This window comes from Mobula birostris, chromosome 9 (assembly GCF_030028105.1).
Source record: "Mobula birostris isolate sMobBir1 chromosome 9, sMobBir1.hap1, whole genome shotgun sequence".
Classification (NCBI taxonomy): domain Eukaryota; kingdom Metazoa; phylum Chordata; class Chondrichthyes; order Myliobatiformes; family Myliobatidae; genus Mobula; species Mobula birostris.
In genome coordinates this window covers 53,895,143-53,916,010 of record NC_092378.1, presented here as the reverse complement: position 1 = coordinate 53,916,010, position 20,868 = coordinate 53,895,143, and the positions used below count along the sequence as shown (strand labels likewise).

Genomic DNA, 20,868 nt, shown 5'->3' with positions numbered 1-20,868 from the left:
GGATATAACTGCTACTGGACAAAAGTCATTGAGGCAGGTTACTACGCCCTTCTTTGGCACCAGTATGATTGAAATCTGCTTGAAGCAGGTGAATACCTCAGATTGCCAAAGTGACAGGTTGAAGATGTCAATAAACACTACTCTAGCCAGTTGATTAATACAAGTCTTTAGAACTCAGCTAGTTACACCATCTGGGCCAGATACTTTCCATGGGTTCACCCTCCTGAAGGATACACTCACATTGGACTCAGAGTATGAAATCACATGTTTGTCGGGGGCTGTGGGAGTGTGTGAAGGTGCCTCCATGTTCTGTCAATCAAAGTGAGCATAAAAGGCATTGAGCTCAACTGAGAGTGAAACGTTGTCATTTATGTTGCTTGTTTTTGCTTTGAAGGAACTGATGGTATTCAAGCCCTGCCTCAGCTGTTGAGCATCCTCTGTGATTCAGGTTTAGTCTGGAATTGCTACTTCCCATGTGAGATGTGAGATTTAGATAATATGCTCCAGTTTTTTTTATTGTAAGGGGCCCTTATCTGCCCTCACATTTTTTTCTTAATATTTATAAAAGCTCTTTCAGGCAGTTTTTACCTTTCTTGCTAGACTTTAATAGGCATTTGAGAAGATCCCTCAGGTTAGATTGATCCAGAAGATAAAGATGCATGGGATCCAGGGTGAATTGTAAGTTTGGATATAGAACTGGCTTACTCATAGAAGAGAGTAGGATGGAAGGCTGTTATTCTGGCTGGAGGTCCGTGAGCCATTGGTGTTCCACAAGTATCGGTGCTACAACCTGTTGGTCAGAATCAGAATCAGGTTTAGTATCACCGGCATGTGATGCGAAATTTGTTAACTTAGCAGCAGCGGTTCAATGCAATACATAATCTAGCAGAGAGGGAAAAAAAAATAAAATAAAACATAATAATAAACATGTAAATCAATCATGTATATTGAATAGATTTTTTAAAATGTGCAAAAACAGGAGTACTGTATATTAAAAAAGTGAGGTAGTGTCCAAAGCTTCAATGTCAATTTAGGAATTGGATAGCAGAGGGGAAGAAGCTGTTCCTGAATCATTGAGTTTGTGCTTTCAGGCTTCTGTATCTCCTACCTCATGGTAACTGTGAGAAAAGGGCATGCCCTTGGTGCTGGAGGTCCTTAATAATGAACGCTGTCTTTCTGAGACACTGCTCCCTAAAGATGTCCTGGGTACTTTGTAGACTAGTACCCAAGATGGAGCTGACTAGATTTACAACCTTCTGCAGCTTCTTTCGGTCCTGTGCAGTAGCCCCTCCATTTCAGACAGTGATGCAGCCTGTCAGAATGCTCTCCACGGTATAACTATAGAAATTTTTGAGAGTATTTGTTGACATGCCAAATCTCTTCAAACTCCTAATGAAGTATAGCCGCTGTCTTGCCTTCTTTATAACTACATCGATACGTTAGGACCAGGTTAGATCCTCAGAGATCTTGACACCCAGGAACTTGAAGCTGCTCACTCTCTCCACTTCTGATCCCTCTATAAGGATTGGCATGTGCTCCTTCATCTTACCCTTCCTGAAGTCCATAATCAGCTCTTTCGTCTTACTGACGTTGAGTGCCAGGTAGTTGCTGCGGCACCATTCCACTAGTTGGCATATCTCAGTCCTGTACACCTTCTTGTCACCACCTGAGATTCTATCAACAATGGTTGTATCGTCAGCAAATTTGTAGATGGTATTTGAGCTATGCCTAGCCACACAGTCATGTGTGACATATGTCAATGATTTGAATGAAAATGTTGATTAGCAAGTTTACTGATATCATCAAGGTTGTTGGAATTGTGGACCATGTAAGGTACTGTCAAGAATAAGATAGGATATAGATCAGTTACAGATATAGGTGAAGAAGTGGCAAAGTGTGTTTAATCTAGGCAAGTGTGAGGTGTTGCAATTTGGGAGGTCAAATGAAAGGAAAAGTTATATAGTTAGTGGTAGACCCCTTTAAAAGCACTGAAGTACAGAGTCATCCTGAAGCCACTGCCAACTCCGGTGTCCCCTTCCCCTATGCCCACAACAAGCAACCATAAGGCATGAGGGACTAGTCTGCAACAATCGAGGCCATGCAGCTCACCCACATCAGCCTTGCCAATGAACCATTGAATTGGACTCATAGTATTCAACATTATCAATGTTCAACAGAGTCATGATTACAATAAAAATGTCCAAGGTAATCACCTGCACCATACATTGGACCACACACTGCCTCTGATGCCTTCTTCCCAGGGTGGCTGAAGCAGGCTGCAACATAGTGCACACGTTCAGCTCCACTGCTATCAAACAACTCACTAGTGGAGTAGACCGACAGTACTTGATGTACGTAATATCCAGCAGTAACTTACAATAATAAAAAAGACAACGGATGAACAATTATACCTTTGTATGGACCCAAAGAGGCCGCTGCATCTGAACGTGCTGCCATCTTACTAGAAAACCTTACCTTGAGTCAGATAAGACTTGGAGTATTGCATATAGTTGTGGTTGCCCCATTATAGGAAGGATGTCGAGACAGTGGAGAGGCTGCAGAAGAGCTTTACCAGGATGTTGCCTCGATTAGAAGGTATGACCTGTAAGGAACGTTTGGACAAACTTGGTTTGTGCTCTCTAGAGCATCGGAGGCTGAGGGGAGACCTGATAGAGGCTTTTAAAATTATGAGAGGCATAGATAGGGTAGACAGTCAGAATCTTTTCCCCAGGGTAAAAATGTCAAACACCGGAGCATATGCTTTTAAGGTTAGAGTGTGGGAAGTTTAAAGATGGCGTGAGGGGCAAGTTTTCGATGCAGCGATTGGTAGATGTCTGGAATGGGTTACCAAAGTTAGTCGTGGAGACAGGCAGTTTTTGTGGAGCTTAAGAGGCTTCTGTATATGAATAAGAGGGCAATTGAAGGACATAGATGATATACAGGAGGAGGACATTTAGTTAAATTGTATCAAGATTAGTACAATGTAGTGTGCCGAATGATCTGTCCAGTCCCATACTGTTTTATGTTCTGTGTTTACTTTAGATGACACACAATCTAAATCTTCATCAATTTCTCAATCCCCCTCTGCTGGATTTCTTTCTTCTCTTCCACCTTTAGTCCCCTTATATGAGCTCATTATGTAATCTATGTTGTGGCACTCATAACACCTTACCCCCTAGAGAAAAATCCATTTAACCTGATGGTGGAAAATGAAACCTCCTGGTGCCTTATCAAATACCTACTGAAAATCTATGCATAATACCTCAACCTGTTCTTTATCTATGAAATGTATTCACACAAAGATGTACAGCTCAGAAACAGGCATTTTGGACTACTGTGTCTATTCTGAACATAGTACCTATCTGCACTAATCTCACTTGTTGAAAAGGGTGCAAATACAGAAATTGGAGGTGCAAAGGATGTCTGAGTCCTAGCGCAGGATTTCCTAAAGATTTACTTGCATGTTGACTCAGTGAAAGAAAGGCAAAGGCAGTGTTAGCATTCATTTGAAGAGAACTAGAATATAGAAGGATGTGATACTGGGGCTTCATAACAGATTGGACAGACCACATTTAGAGTATTCTGAGCAGTTTTGGGCCACATATGTGCTAGCATTAGAGGATCCAGAGGAGGTTTATGAGAATGATCCCAGAAATAAAAGGGTTAACACATGGTGAGTAATGGGCCTGTTTTCACTGGAGTCTAGAAGAATGAGGGAGGATCTAATTGAAACCTAGTGAATATTGAAATCCCGAGATAGTAGATGTAGAGAGGATATTTCCAATAATGGGAGAGTCTAAGACCAGAGATCACAACCTCAGAATACAAGGATGTCCCTTTAAAACAGAGATGAGGAATTTCTTTAGCCAGAAGATCGTGAATTAGTGGTATTTATTGCCACATACTGCCGTGGAGGCCAAGTCACCAGGTACATTTAAAGCAGAGGTTGATAGGTTCTTGATTAGTAAGGACGTCAAAGATTACTGGGAGAAATCAGGATATGGGGTTAAAAGGGAAAATAAATCAGCCATTATCAAATGGTAGAGCAGAATCGATGGTCTGAATGGCCTAATTCTACCCCTTATTACAATGGCAGACATCAGGAAGATTAGGGTTACAGCCACAGATTGAATACAGGAGCTCCACTAGGTGGTCATCCAATCTGCATATAGTTTCTCCAGTGTAGAGGTGACCACACTGTGAACATTAAATGCAGTGCACCAGATTGTAAGTGTTGGGGAATTGCTGTTTCATCTGGAAATACTGTCAGTGTCCTTGGACAGTGGGAATGGAAGAAGTGAAAGGACACGGGTTACATGGGAAAGTGCCAGATGAATAGAGTAGTTGGCTGGAATGGAAGAGAAGCTGTGAAGGCAAGGGTTCCTGTGGAGTGCTAAAAGGGAGGAAAAGGAGATATGCCTGGCAGTACAATCACTTTGAAGGTGGTGGAAACTATCATCTGATGAATTCAGAGGCTGTTGGGGTGTTAGGTGAGGACCAGGAAAACTCTATCCTTTTTCTGTCCAGGAGATGGGGTGAGAGTAGAGGTGAGGGAAATGAATGAGATGCAGTCAAAGGCTTTATTAATAATGGTAGAGAAAAAGCCATGGTTCAGGAAGAGGGAGGACATTTCAGAGGCACCTTTATGAATGCTTCATCATTGGAGCAAATATGATGGGGGATGGAGGCTAAATGTTATACGGTTCTTACAGGAGACAGGATAGGATGACGTGTGTCCTTTTAATATCTTCATCCTCGGTTAATTTATTGAGTCATCTCATACTGCAAAAGTAAAATAGCAGAACCACATCTCTACACTTTATTCACTGAAATCCCAAGCTATATACTCTGGATATGAAGGACTTCAGGCTACTCCATTTGATGTAGCTACAAGATAAGAAGCTGGTCATTTAAAACTGAGATGCTTAGAACTTTCCTATCACCAAGGGTGGTGAATACCCGGAATTCCCTGTCCTGGAGGGTAGTGAAGTCTCATTCATGAGAAGTATTTAAGGAGGAGGTAGATAACTTTTAGAAAGATCGTGGGATTGAGGGCTGAAGGAACTGGCTCAGAAGGGAAGAGGTCTGGGGAAGATCAGGCACAATCACATTGGGTGATAGGGCAGGTTTGAGAGACCTACTCCTGTTCCTATTTTTCTTAAAAATCAGAAACTACAGATACTAGAATTCTGAAATAAAAACAAAAATTACTGGGAACACTGAACAGGTTAGGTAGCAGCTGTGGAGAGAGAAGCATCAGTTGTTAAAGATGAGGAACCCTTCATCAGTCCTGAGAAAAAGAGAAGCAACAAAAAGCAAAAAGTAAAAGGAGAAAGGTAGCAGTAGTGGGTGGAACAAAGGAAATTTCTGACTGAGTGAAGATATGTGGCAGGTAGGATCAGGTAAGCTCACCAAGGCTGTGAAATTTGTTACTGGTGTGGGTACTGACAAACTGGAACATGGTTACCTAGTTAACAATCATCTTCATAATGTATCATGTCATATGACATTGGCGATCATAGTCTTCCATCTCTCTTTAAGACCCCCTTCACTCTGTTGTTCTTATTATTATCTCTATCTATTACTATGATCGTTCTTGGCAAATTTTTCTACAGAAGTGGTTTGCCATTGCCTTCTTCTGAGCAAAGTCCTTACAGGACAGTAACCCCATTATCAATACTCTTAAATTAAGGAGTTGAAGCTGGATCTGGATGACGTCAGATCATTTGGAAGACTGAAGGGATGATAAATAGGACATGCAGAGAGGTAGTTACATCAATGGTTCAGAAAACAGGAGAATGGGTGACAGTCAGGAAGGGGAAAGGGGTTAAACAGCCAGTGCAAAGTACCCCTGTGGCCTTCCCCCTCAGCAACAGGTATATCAGTTTGGATACTGTTGGAGAGCATGACCCAGCAGCGGAAAGTCAGAGTGGTTAGGTTGTAGGCACTGAATCTGACTGTGATTCAGAAGGGGAGGGGAGAGAGGAGGCAAGCAGTGGTGATAGGGGTTTCATTAGGTGGGGTAACAGAAAGGAGGTTCTATGGAGGAGAAGGAGATTCCTGGATGGTATGTTGCATTCTAGCTGTCAGGGTCCAGGACATCTCGAATCGAGTCCTCAGCAGTCTTAAGTGGGAGGAGGAACAGTCAGAGGTCATGGTCCATATAGGGACCAATAACATAGGTAGGAAGTGTGGTGAGGTTCTGCAAAGGGAGTTCAGGGAGTTTGGTGCTAAAGGGCAAGACCTCCACTGTTGTGATCTCAGGATTGCTATCCATGGCATTTTCTAGTGAGGACAGAAATAAGAAGATTATACAGTTTAACACATGCCTAAGGAGTTGGGGTAGGAGGGAAGACATAAGATTTTTGGATCATTGGACTCTCTTCCGAGGAATGTGGGACCAGTATGGAGGAGACGATTTGCACCTGAACTGAAAGGAGACAAATATCCTAGTAGGAAAGTTTGCTCGTGCTGTACGGTGGGATTTAAACTAGAGTTGCAGGGGGATGCAAACCAGAGTGCCAGAACAGTTGGTGAAGAGGTTGTGGAGACAGATGTTGATAAGACCTCAGGAATCAAAAGGTTGAGCATTGCGTGACTAGTGTCCCAAGCTGCATATATTTCAATGTAAGAAGTATCTTAGGAAATACAGATGAGCTCAGGGCATGGATCAACACCTGGAATTATGATATTGTAGCCATTAATGAGATTTAGCTGAAGAAGGAGCAGGACTGGAAGCTCAATATTCCAGGGGTCCATTGTTTTAGACGCGACAGAGTGGGAGGGATTTTAGGAGGAGGGGTGGTTCTTACTAGTCAGGGAAAATGTCACGGCAATGCTCAGTTAGGACAGAAAGGAGAACTCAACGAGTGAGGCTTTATGGGACTGTTTGGGGCCCTAAATGGTATTGAAGGAGGAGGTGTAGGGGCAGGTGTAGCATTTGTTCTGCTTGCAATTCTCAATGTAGCATAGGAAAATTTAGGGAGTGTCCCCAGTGTAGGCTTGAAACATAGACTGTTCCACATAGCTGACAAAAAGGCAGGCATAGCTGGGCCCTGTGTGAGTACCCACAGCTACACCTTTTGTTTGAAGGAAGTGGGAGGAGCCAAAAGGGATATTATTGAAAGTGAAGACAAGTCCTGCCAGATGGAGGAGAGTGGTGGTGGAGGGGAACTGGATGGGTCTGATGTCCAGAAAGAAACGGAGAGCTTTGAAGCCTTCCTGGTGGGGGATGGAGGTGTATAGGGACTCGACATCCATAGTGAAAATAAGATGCTCAGGGCCTGGGAACTTGAAATAATTGAAAAGATCAAGAGCATGTCATGGATGTAGGTAGGAAGGAAGTGAACCAGGAAAAGTTTCCTTAATCAGTACGTTAAAGTCCCCACAAGAGAGTGCATGATACTTGATCTGCTATTAGGGAATGAGACAGGGCAGGTGACAGAAATTTGTGTAGGGGAACACTTTGCATCTAGTGATCACAATGCTGTTCATTTCAAACTAAATATGCAAAAAGATAGATCTGGTCTGCTGGTTGAGATTCTAAATTGGAGAAAGCCAATTTTGATGACATCAGAAATGATCTCTCAAGTGTGCACTGGAACTGGCTGTTTCCTGACAAAGATGTACTTGGTAAATGGGAAGTCTTCAAAAGCAAGATTTTGACAGTACAAACCTTACATGTGCCTGTCAGAATAAAAGGCAAAGATAACAGGTATAGGGGACCTTGGTTTTCAAGACATATTGAGGCCATGGTTAAGAACAAAAGAAGGAGGTGCATAGCAAGCAAAGGCAGGTAGGAACAAATGAGGTGCTTATGGAGTACAAGAAATGCAAGAGAACACTTAAGAAAGAAACCAGGAGGGCTAAAAGAAGGCATGAGGTTGTCCTAGCAGACAAGGTGAAGCAGAATCCTAAGGGATTCTACAGGTATGTTGAAAGCAAAAGGATTGGAAGTGACAAAATTGATCCTCTAGAAGATCAGAATGGTAATCCATGTGTAGAGCCAAAAGAGATGGAGGATTATTTTTAAATGAATTATTTTGCATCTGTATTTACTCAGGAGATTGACACAGAGTCTTTAAGACCATAAAGACCACAAGACATAGGAGCAGAATTAGGCCATCTGGCCCATTGAGTCTGCTCCACCATTCAATCATGGCTGATCCTTTTTTTTCCTCCTCCTCAACCTCATTTCCCGGCCTTCTCTCCATAACCTTTGATACCATGTCCAATCAAGAATCTATCAATCTCAGTTTTGAATACACCCAATGACCTGGCCACCACAGCTGCACGTGGCAAGAAATTCCACAATTTCACCACCCTTTGGTTAAAGAAATCTCTCCACATCTCTGTTTTGAAAGGGTGCCCCTCTGTCCCGAGGCTGTGCCCTCTTGTCCTAGACTCACCCATCATGGGAAACATCTTTTCCATATCTACTGTCTAGGCCTTTCAACATCCGATAGGTTTCAATGAGATTCCCCTCTCATCCTTCTGAATTCCAGCAAGTACAGACCCAGAGCCATCAAATGTCCCTCATATGATAATCCTTTCATTCCTGGAATCATCCTTGTGAACCTCCTCTGTACCCTCTCCAATGCCAGCACATCTTTTCGAAGATGAGGGGCCCAAATCTGTTCACAATAGATAGAAGTGAGGCAAAAAGGCATCAACTTCATGGACCCTATATGGACTACAGAAGAGGAGGTGTTTGCTGTCCTTTGGCAGATCAGGGTGGATAAATCCCCAGGACCCTACAGACCCTACGGGAGGCAAGTGCAGAAATTGCAGGGCTCCTAGCAGAGATATTTAAATCATCCTTAGCAACAGGGGAGGTACCAGAGGATTGAAGGATAGTTAATGTTGTTCAACCAGTTAAGAAAGGCTCTAGATATAAACCAGGAAATTATAGGGCAGTGATTCCGACATCAGTAGTAGGAAGTTATTGGAAGTTATTCTAAGGGACCAGATATATAAATATTTGGAAAGACACAGACTGATTAAGGATAGTCAGCATGGCTTCATACATGGTAGGTCATGTCTAACCAATCTTATAGAGTTTTTTGAGGAAGTTACCAGGAAATTGGATGAAAGAAAAGCAGTGTATGTTGCGAACATAGGCCTTAGCAAGGCATTTGACAAGGTCCCGAATGGGAGTTTTTTTGTCAAGAAGTTTCAGTCACTCGGCATTCAAGTTGAGGTAGTAAATTGGATTAGATTTGGTTTTGTGGGAGAAGGCAGAGAGTGGTAATAAATGGTTGCCTCTCTGACTGGAGGCCTGTGACTAGTGGAGTACCGCAGGGATTGATGTCCATTGTTGTTTGTCATCTATATCAACGAACTGGATGACGATGTGGTTAACTGGATCAGCAAATTTGCGGATGACACCCAGATTGAGGGTGTAGTGGACAGCGAAGGAGGCTATCATGGACCAGCCGGAAAAATAGGCTGAAAAATGGCAGATGGAATTTAATGTAGACAAATGTGAGGTGTAGCACTTTGGTAGGACCCACCAGGGTAGATCTTACACAGTGAACGGTAGATCACAGAGGAGTGCGGTAGAGCAAAGGGATCTGGAAATATAAGTTCACAATTCATTGAATGTGGTGTCACAGGTAGATAGTGCCGTAAAGAAAACTTTCGGCACATTGGTCTTCATAAATCGAAAAATTGAGTTCAGTAGATGGGATGTTATGCCAAAGTTGTAAAAGACGCTGGTGAGGCCTAATTTGGAATATTGTGTGCAGTTTTGGTCACCTAAGAAACAGCCAACTTCAGAGTTTCAGTTAACTGATGCAGACCAGACAAAACATGAAAATAACAACGAAACACAAGGACTGTGTGAACCACTTAGAAGGTCTACTTGTGTTCGTAAACCCCCAGAGAGACTGATAGAGACATGTTAAATTATGTATTTGTTCTGATCAATGTTGCTAATTGTTTTTCTTTTCTGTTAGCTCCCTCAATGGAGCAAGCTGTTCCGAAAGATTGGGTATGAATTTTCCCATGTAGTTGACCATTCCCATAAACCTTTGAACATCCTTTTTACGTTGCGGTCTTGGCATGTTCTCAATAGCAGAAACCTTCAATGGATCAGGATGCACACCCTCTTTGCTGAAGATATCACCCACAAAGGTAAGTTCAGTCACTCCTAGCTGACGTTTGCCTTTATTCAACTTCAGGTTTGCCTTGTGTGTTGCCTCTAAGATTTGTCCAAGTCTGGTGTCATGTTCTTGTTTAGATGATCCCCAAACAATAATATCATCCATGGAAGTATCTACGCCCTCAATGTGCTCATATAGCATGTGAATGGTTTTATGGTACACCTCAGGAGCTGATACAATTCCAAATGGAAGCCTAAGAAAACGGTATCTGGGAAAAGAGTGTTAAAGGTACATAACTTTGAACTCGGTTCATCTAGTTTAAGTTGCCAGAATCCAGAGGATGTATCTAATTTACTAAAGTACTTTGCATTAGCAAACTGTGACATAATTTCTTCATGAGTAGGCTATTTGTAATGCTCTCTTTTAATGGCTCAATTCAAGACTCTTGGATCTAAGCAAATCCTCAGTTTTCCATTTTTCTTATCAACAATAACAAGCGAATTGACCCATTCAGTTGGTTCATCAATTTTTTTTATAACTCCTAACCGTTCCATTCTGTCAAGCTCTGTTTTCAGTTGATCACGTAATGCAAAAGGTACTTTTCTACATGGATATACTATGGGTGGCACTGTGTTGTCAATTTTAATCGTGCGCTCTTCTGGAAGACAACCAAGCCCTTTGAACAAGTCCTCATTCTCTTTCATCAAATCACTGTATTCTGACTCTGTGTCACTGTCCAGGACTAAAACTCTATTCACCAAATTCAGTCTCTCACAGGCAGATAAACCCAATATTGACTGTACATTCTTAGGCACGACCACAAATGAAAGCATGTGCACCATATTTTCGTGTAATACTTTCGCCACATGTTCCTTTAACTGGAATATCTGCACCTGAATACCCAGTCACTTTTATATTTGTCTGATATAACTTTGGTCTTGGCTTTAATGCATTAAACTCAGATTCTGCAAGAACATTTACTTGCGCTCCAGTATCCAATTGAAACAAAATAATGTTTTGATTCACTTGAAATGGCATAGTCCAGTCATTCTTACTTTGTTTGTTTTCACAAAGCACACCTATATAAAACTCCTCGTGTTCATTTTCAAGCACAGCATTTATGTGTTTTATTTCCTTTCTACTTCTGCAACAGCGTGAAAAATGATTACTCTTACCGCAGTCATTGCACATTTTCCCATACGCTGGACACTGTTTAGGTCGGTGCTCCCGCCCACAGCGATCACATAGCCTTTTTCATTCAGGTGACGTCTTGTTCTCTGTCGGTTCCATTGTCGTTTTATTATTTTTTCTAATATGTTCGCGCACAGCGTGTACGCTGCAGTTCTCAATAAAAAGCTCTTTAGCCTGTGACATCACGGATTCAGAAGCTTTGTAGAGTGCCACAGCTTTTTCCAAATTCAAATCTTGTTCTAACAGTCTTTCTGTCAGACCATTATCCAGAATGTCACAAACAATTCTGTCTTTAATGAGAGAGTCTGGCAGCTCTTCTTCTTCTATTTCCAGCTGTTTAGACGCATCTAGGCGTATTACAGCCCTCCGCAGGATGTATAATTAATTATAGAACTTCAAGGAACTCAAATTCTCGAATACAACCTAGACTCATGTATAAACTGAATGACAGATTCTTCAATCAGATGTTGATTCTCTTGATGGCCAAACAAAGATTGAATAGAAAACCAAAATAAATTTAAGCCAGATAGCCTCTTGAACAGCATGCTTCTTTCAATTTTGTATTGATTACAGCTCAGCAAAACATGCTGGATTGTCTCTGGACTACCACAGTCACATAATCCAGTAGGATGTTTTCCTATTATCTTTAAATAATAGTTTAGCCCACAATGCCCCAAACCAAGTCTTGTAAATTTCACCATATCTCTATGACTTAAAAGGTAACAGTCTGAGACCGTTTTAACTAGTGGGTGACTAGAAAAATAATGCCTGCCCCTTAATTCATTTTTTCAATCCTCCTGCCACTTCAACAAGGGAGATGAGGCTGAGTACAGGGCTACGGTAGGAAACTTTGTCACATGGTGTGAGCAGAATTATCTGCAGCTTAATGTGAAAAAGACTAAGGAGCTGGTGGTAGACCTGAGGAGACCAAAGGTACCGGTGACCCCTGTTTCCATTCAGGGGGTCAGTGTGGACATGGTGGAGGATGACAAGTACCTGGGGATACGAATTGACAATAAACTGGACTGGTCAAAGAACACTGAGGCTGTCTACAAGAAGGGTCAGAGCTGTCTCTATTTCCTGCGGAGACTGATGTCCTTTAACATCTGTCGGACGATGCTGAGGATGTTCTACGAGTCTGTGGTGGCCAGTGCAATCATGTTTGCTGTTGTGTGCTGGGGCAGCAGGCTGAGGGTAGCAGATACCAACAGAATCAACAGACTCATTCGTAAGGCCAGTGATGTTGTGGGGATGGAACTGGACTCTCTGACGGTGGTGTCTGAAAAGAGGATGCTGTCCAAGTTGCATGCCATCTTGGACAATGTCTCCCATCCACTACATAATGGACTGGTTGGGCACAGGAGTACATTCAGCCAGAGGCTCAGTCCACCGAGATGCAACACTGAGCATCATAGGAAGTCATTCCTGCCTGTGGCCATCAAACTTTACAACTCCTCCCTTGGAGGGTCAGACACCCTGAGCCAATAGGCTGGTCCTGGACTTATTTCCTGGCATAATTTACATATTACTATTTAATTATTTATGGTTTTATTACTATTTAATTATTTATGGTGCAACTGTAACGAAAACCAATTTCCCTTGGGATCAATAAAGTATGACTCCGACTATGACTATGTCTTCTCTATGCGTTTTTTAATCCTACTTCTCAATTCTGCTCTGCCTAGGGGAACTCTAATTTCTACTTGCCTGCTCTGTAAGGAAGACTTTGCAATGCCATCTACAATTTCATTTCCCTCCACCCCAGCATGCCCAGGTATTAAGGAAAATCTAACTGCACAACCCATCTTCCCTACTCTAAACAACACTAAGAGGATCTCAGTAACTATGTCAGGATGAGCTTTTGATTTACTCCCTTTTATAGCCTCTAAGGCAGCAACAGAATCCAAACAGATGATAACCCTACGTGGTTGAGAGCCTTCTATCCATCACAAGGCCCAGAGGATTGCTAATAATTCTGTTGCAAAGACAGAAACACCATCTGAAACCCGGTGACCAATCTTAACTCCAAGTTGAGACACATACATCCCAAATCCTGCCCTACTGCTCTCTGGGTCCACTGAGCCATCAGTAAAAATCTTCAGATAAGATCCCCATTTATTATTTAAATATTCATTTGTGATCAACGCTGATGAAATTGCACTGCTTCCTTTAAGCTGAAAAAGGAGGAATAGGTCTACTTCTGGTTCTGGAAAGAGCCAAAAAGGGATGGGTGGCAAGCAAATTTGGCCAACTACGTCTTCCTCAGTCAGTTTCAATTTCACAGCCCAGTTATTAACCAAATCTAAAAATGGGTATCTTTTAATTTTACTTTGGTGCTCTGACTTCCCCTGCAAAAGACACTTTGATGGACAGCTGTGATTGAATCCATTTAGTTTTACCCAATACTGCAGACCCAACTGAATTCGTCTTAAATGCAGAGGCACTTCTCCCATCTCCACACATAATGCCGGGACTGATGTTGTTCTAAAAGCTCCACAACACAGTCTAAGTGCTTTGGACTGCACAGTGTCTAATCTTCCAAGCACTGCCATAGCAGCGGAACCATAATGCAATCATAATCTATAACTAATCTAATCATAGCTAGATATATTAAGTACATAGTTTCCCGCCCTGCTCCCCAGTCGCATCCAGCAATACTTCTCATAACATTTAAAACTTTCTTACACTTTCCAATTGTTTTATCTATATGAACCCTCAAAGTAAGTCTTTCATCAAACCAGACACCTAAAAACTTGAATACCTTGACTCTTTCTAGTGGAGAATCATATAGACACAATTCACAATCAGGAATCTTTCTTCTAAACGCAAAAATCATGTATTTGGACTTAGAAGCAGAAATCCTGAAACCCCATTTATTAGCCCAGTTTTCAACTGATCTTAAAGCCTTTTGTACCTGCCTTAATATATACCTGATGTTTCTTCCTCTTTTCCAGATTGCACCATCGTCTGCAAACAATGATTTGCCAAATCCTGTCCCTACCTGATCAAAAATATCATTTATCATTGCATTAAAAAGAACTGGACTAATGACACTTCCTTGAGGGGTACCATTACCTATTCTAACTGACTTGGAGCTTGTTCCACCTAATCTTACTTGAATTGTCCTTTCCTTAAGGAAATCTTTGATCCAATTAAACATTCTATCTCTAATTCCCGCATCATAGAGTTTAATTAATAAGCCATCCTTCCACAGTGAGTCATATGCTCTTTCAATATCTAGAAATACACTTACCATTACTTCTCTATTTTGAAACGCTTTTTTAATATCATGATCTAAAAGGGCAACAGATTCTATTGTTGATCTTCCAGTTCTAAAACCATTTTGATAGGCAGCAAGATGTCCTTTATTTTCCAAAAAATAAACAAGTCTGTTGGTGACCATTCGTTCCATAGTTTTACAAAGCACTGACGTTAAAGCTATAGGCCGATACGAACTAGGACTAGACGCATCCCTACCTGGCTTTAAAACTGGAACTACCACCGCATGCTTCCACTCTACTGGTAATTTTCCTTCTTTCCACACTGAATTAAACAATGCTAGAATTTCTATTAATACAGAGTCATCTAAATGCTTAAGCAATTCATAACACAGTCCATCCCTACCAGAAGTGTTTGAACCTGATTGGACAGCTTCCTACAATTCCTGAAGGGAGAAAAACAAATTTATGGAGCTATTATCATCCAAACTCCTGTCCAATTTCCAACTTTCCTTTAACATAATTTCCTTTCTCAAATCACCTAACTCTCCAGAACTGTGTAACACTTGGAACACCTCTACAAACATATCAGCCTTTTCCTTATTGGTTACAGCTTCAATATCTCTATCCAGCAAAACTGGGATAGATGGTTTCCTATATATCCCTGACATTCTGTGAATGATCGTCCATAGCTGCTTTATAGGTGTCTCAGGGCCCAGGGTTCCACAAAATCTTCTCCAACTATCCCTCTTTGCATTTTTAATTACTCTCCTTGCTACTGCTCTTTCCTTTTTATACTCCACAACATTATCTAACATGGGGTACTTTCTTAACTTCCTGTAAACTCTATTTCTGTTTCTTACTGCTATATCACAATTTTTATTCCACCATGGAACTAATGCTCAAGCCTCAAGTACATTCCATAGCGCAGCGGTCCCCAACAAGGCATGCGCTACCGGGCCGCAAGGAAACGATATGATTTGGCGATATGAGTCAGCTGCACCTTTCCTCATTCCCTGTCACGCCCACTGTTGAACTTGAACGCACGCGAGGTCATTACCCGCACATCATCCATGTCAGCGCAGGAAGGAGATCAACTCCTCGAGCTTGCAAATGACGGCGGGCTGAAAAGTATGTTTGACATAACACCTCTGCTGGCATTCTGGATCAAAGTCAAGGCTGACTATCCTGAGATAGCCACGAAAGCACTGAAAACGTTGCTTCCATTTCCAACATATCTCTGCAATGAATGCAACGAAAACTAAATTGCGGAATAGACTGGACATAAGGAACCCCCTTCGAGTATCGCTGTCTCCCATCACCTCTCGATGGGACCGTCTTGTTGCAGGGAAACAAGCCCAGGGCTCCCACTGATTCAGCGATATTGGTGTGTTGCAATGATTTTATATGTTCATACAGGGAAAATATGTGCTGTGTGTTTAATATCCAAATGTTACTTAAAATGTTATGATGCTATTGACTTATATAACCATATAACAATTACAGCACGGAAACAGGCGATCTCAGCCCTTCTAGTCCGTGCCGAATGTTACTCTCACCTAGTCCCACCGACCTGCACTCAGCTCATAACCCTCCATTTCTTTCCTATCCATATACCTACCCAATTTTTCATTAAATGATAATATCGAACCTGCCTCTACCACTTCTACCGGAAGTGCGTTCAACACTTACTTCAAGCTCCCCTGATAATTGACTTATCACTATATTCATGCGAGAAAAATATGCATTGTGTGCTTAATATTAAATTCGTTAGATAAACCCTTTTAGAAACGGAATTGAGTGTATTAGCCACTTATCACCTATATTCCGGTCGTGATTAACACTCCCCCCCGAACAGAATCACCAATAATGACTTGCAGGAAAAAAAACCGCACGAATACACATGCGCACTGGTGCCCGCGCAAGACTTCAAGCTCATTGCAGTCTTTCTTGGGGTAAACCCAACGTTTTGACTGCTACTCTTGTCCGTTGGCAACCATACCCCCGCCCCCCCCACCCCAGGTCGGTCGGTCCGCAAGAATATTATCAATATTAAACCGGTCCGCAGTGCAAAAAAGGTTGGAGACCCCTGCCGTAGCAGAATATTTAACTGAGCAATTTTATGAATTATAGAACAGAGGGATTCATTCCAATCATCTATGGAGCCCTCGCTATTAACCTCTTCTATTATATCCACAGCTTTCTCCTGGTACTCATCCCAATGGGCCAAAGAAAAATTATACCTAGCAGACCTCTCCTCAACTTCTACTATCAAATTTCTACCAAATCGACATAATATAGGATAGTGATCACTTCCTAGTGTGTATCTGTCCATAACATCCCATTCCCCAACCCTAGATAAATTTGAGGAAGTGATAGATAAGTCTAAGTGACAACACGTATTCTTTACAATATTGAATCTTGTAGGCCTTCCGTCATTTAGCAGTACCATGTTGTATTTATCTAGAAACTCCTCTATTACCACTCCATTACTATCTATACTTTCACTACCCCATATAGGATTATGGGCATTGAAATCTCCAACCCAGATTACTGGGGATCTTACCTTATTCATAATTTCATCCAAATCTGATAACATCATATTACCTGGATTATAAAAGTTAATCAAAGTTATTTGACCACGAGAGCTCCAAACCTCCACAGCCACAATTTCAAGATTAGATTTAATATCAAGTCTTCTAAACTGGAGTCCTGTTTTTATGAAAGTTGTACACTCTCCACCAGATTTACCTGTTCTGTCAGCTCTGAAACTATCATATCCAGGGATCACAAGATCTAAGTGAGGCTTTAACCATGTCTCCTGTATATAGATCAAATCAGGCTTGTCTCTAAAAGTTCCAACAAATCTTTTTAATTCTTGACCATTTGCAGATAAATTTCTTGCATTCCATTGTAATATTAAAAACATTGAAATACTAATTATTGGCCTCTTCATCCACATAAAGCTCCTCCATACTCTCTGATCCCAACAACTGGGAAGTATTCAGTGATTGTTTGTCTATCATATACTCATGTAACTTTTCCGATGAAATCTGTTTTATATCAAGGAATCTCTCTGCAGCTCCAACAACTACTTTTATCATATCCGATCTCTTGGCTGTAGTTTTAGCCTCGAACAGTACATCAACAACGAACGCCAAAAAAGACTCTTTAGTCATCAACAACATGCCTGAAGGAACCAGAGTTGGAGGACTCGGAATCAACTGACTCCCCATCATTCCAATCTTTTCTTTACTTATCCTTTGCTCTCTATCAACTTTCTTTACTGCTTCAGCATATGATATTTTTTGTTGGATACTAACATCCTGAATCTGCTTTGCCTTACTAAAATACTCACATCCTCTGAACGCCGCTATATGGCCCCCTCCACAGTTACTGCATTTAGGCACCGCTGCCTTATATGCTTTAATATCATGATCCTCTCCACATTTCATACATCTTCTTTTACCTTGACATGAACCAGCAACATGTCCAAATCTCTGGCAATTATAACAGCGTAAGGGAGGCCTAATGTATTCTCTCACTTGATAAGGCATGCACCCAAGATAGACTCTAGTTGGAAGAATATCACCTGCAAAAACCAGAAGAACAGGGGAATCCCAATTACCACCTTTTCTCAATTTTAATCGTTTGGCTTCAATCACTCGACCATCTTTAATATTTAATTAAATTTATTTTTCAGTTATGCCAGACCAAATACCATACGCTACCCCCTTAACTCCCTTCCTTTCTTTCGGAGTAATACACTCCACTTTCACAACCAATTTTCCCACCATTTTAGCACTGTTATATTGGTCAATGTCTTTACAACAAATTTTCAGCAATTTATTAGATAAAATCTTGGCCTGGAATCCTTTACCTATTTGGTTCTCTAATACTGCTGCCACTTTCAAAGGATTAAGGGCTCTAAATCCTCCTTCTCCTTCCTTCTGACCTTTAATTTTATACAGAACTATAAATTCCTCCAACTGACCCATTTTCCTCAATTTGTTGTCCCCCATTACTTCAGGTCTTTCACCTGATGCACCCCTTTTTTGGCTACCCTAACTTCTGGAGTATTCCACAGTCTCCCACCCTCCCCCTTCAATCTCAACCCCCCCCCCTCCCTTTTGCAGCCATAGGCTACAAGCTAACCTTTTCCAAATTACTAGGCTCCTCCACACCAAAGTCTCCACCCACTCAATCCCGTCACAGCCAAGTATGTCTGACAGCTCTGTGAACTGGCATGTTTTACTGCAGTTTCTCAACTTAGTAACAAATTGATCAATCACTTCACCAGCTTTCTGCTTACATGCGTCATAGTCCTGATGATTAATTTCCCTAATTGCTTCCACTTCTCTTTAATGATGGCACACCTGGTTTCCATCAAAGACTCAGTATAAGAACCCCTACATCACAACCACTAGTTGCCAGTTTGTTGGTCTTTTTTCTTTCCTATGAGTAAACTATGTTTCCTGACTGCTTAGAACTGTTTATTCTAAATTTAGCTCCAGTTTCAAGGGTTACCTATGAGACTCCGTTTCTCTGAGTCAAGGCTCCGTGTCGAGTCTCTGAGTCAAAAGATCTGTGTCAAGATCCCTCCTGCTTGCTGTTCGGTGTTTACATCCAAAACATGTAAAACATCCAAACTCAATCTCCGTGCCTGCGTCCTGCACTTGGATTCGCTTCAGCTGCTCGTTGCAACAACATGAAGAATTTCTATCTTTCATGTTACACTTCGGTATACAAAATGATTCAAACTTGTTGATTAGGTCAAAGAACACGGAGGCTGTCTACAAGAAGGGTCAGAGCCATCTCTATTTTCTGAGGAGACTGAGGTCCTTTAACATCTGCCGGACAATGCTGAGGATGTTCTACGAGTCTGTGGTGACCAGTGCAATCATGTTTGCTGTTCTGTGCTAGGGCAGCAGGCTGAGGGTAGCAGATACCAACAGAACCAACAAACTCATTCGTAAGGCCAGTGATGTTGTGGGGATGGAACTGGACTCTCTGACGGTGGTGTCTGAAAAGAGGATGCTGTCCAAGTTGCATGCCATCTTGGATAATGTCTCCCATCCACTACATAATGTACTGGTTGGGCACAGGAGTACATTCAGCCAGAGACTCATTCCACCGAGATGCAACACAGAGCGTCATAGAAGTCATTCCTGCCTGTGGCCATCAAACTTTATAACTCCTCCCTTGGAGGGTCAGACACCCTGTGCCGATAGGCTGGTCCTGGACTTATTTCCTGGCATAATTTACATATTACTATTTAACTATTTATGGTTTTATTATTATTTATAGTGCGACTGTAACCAGTTTCCCCCGGGATCAATAAAGTATGACTGTGACTATGACTATCGCTTTTAGATTCAAATTATCTCCAATTTCAAAAGTAAAATGGTTATATACCTCAATTGCGTCATCCCCTATCACCTGGAGTATGATCGCTGCTTTCGTTTTTTCTGTTTTATTTTCTGCTCCGATCACCAATAAATAAATTTCCAAACGCTGTTTGAATCTTCTCCAGTTTTCTGTTACGATACCAGTCAGCTGAAGCATTGATGGGGGTTGCAAAACTTCCATTTTCAAAGCTGTTAGCAAACAATGAAAAAGTATGCTTTTTTTTCCCATTATCTTCGCTTCTCCCATAGTAGCGAAACGAATTATTCTTCCAGACTGACTTCTGACACCATGTTGCATTCTTAATATGTACCGTGGGTTACTAAGAACAAACTACGTTCTGTAAGAATTAAAAGTAGAACTTTTATTTACCAGCAACCACGTTTCACCATACAGTTTCTAGATCATTCATTTCTGCGCATGCTCCCGACTCTGTCCAATCACGTTCTTACATGTGATATCCTTACACTACCTACAAGTAAGATGTAAATAAGATTGAAAGAGTACAAAGAAAATTTATAAGGATATTGCTGGGTCTGGAGGACCTGAGTTGTAAGGAAAGATTGAATTGGTTAGGACTTTATTCTTTAGAATGTAGAAGATTGAGAGGAGATTTTATAGAGGTATGCAAAATTATGAGGGGTGTAGTGCAAATGCAAGAAGGCTTTTTCCAGTGAGGATGTCAGGGTTAAGGGTGAAAGATGAAAAGTTTTAGGGAACATGAGGGGAACTTCTTCACCTGAGGGTCGTGAGAGTGTGGAATGAGCTGCCAGTACAAGTGATGCAGGTGAGCTCAATTTCAATGTTTAAGAGAAGTTTGGATAGGTACATGGATGGCAAGAGTATGGAGGTCTATAGCCCTGGTGCAGGTTGATGAGAGTAGGCAGTTTAAATGGTTTGGCATGGACTAGATAGGATGAAGGGCCTGTTTCAGTGCTGTGTTTTCCTAT

The 20,868-nt window shown here is 41.6% G+C and overlaps 1 long non-coding RNA gene across 1 annotated transcript; it reads left to right on the top strand.

The window, feature by feature from the left end:
- The first annotated feature begins 7,357 nt into the window (after positions 1 to 7,357).
- On the top strand, positions 7,358 to 12,912 carry LOC140202764 (uncharacterized). The gene is made up of 3 exons (XR_011887182.1): positions 7,358 to 10,134; positions 10,241 to 10,391; positions 12,108 to 12,912. It is a non-coding gene; the product is annotated as an uncharacterized lncRNA (long non-coding RNA).
- Positions 12,913 to 20,868: the final 7,956 nt, after the last annotated feature.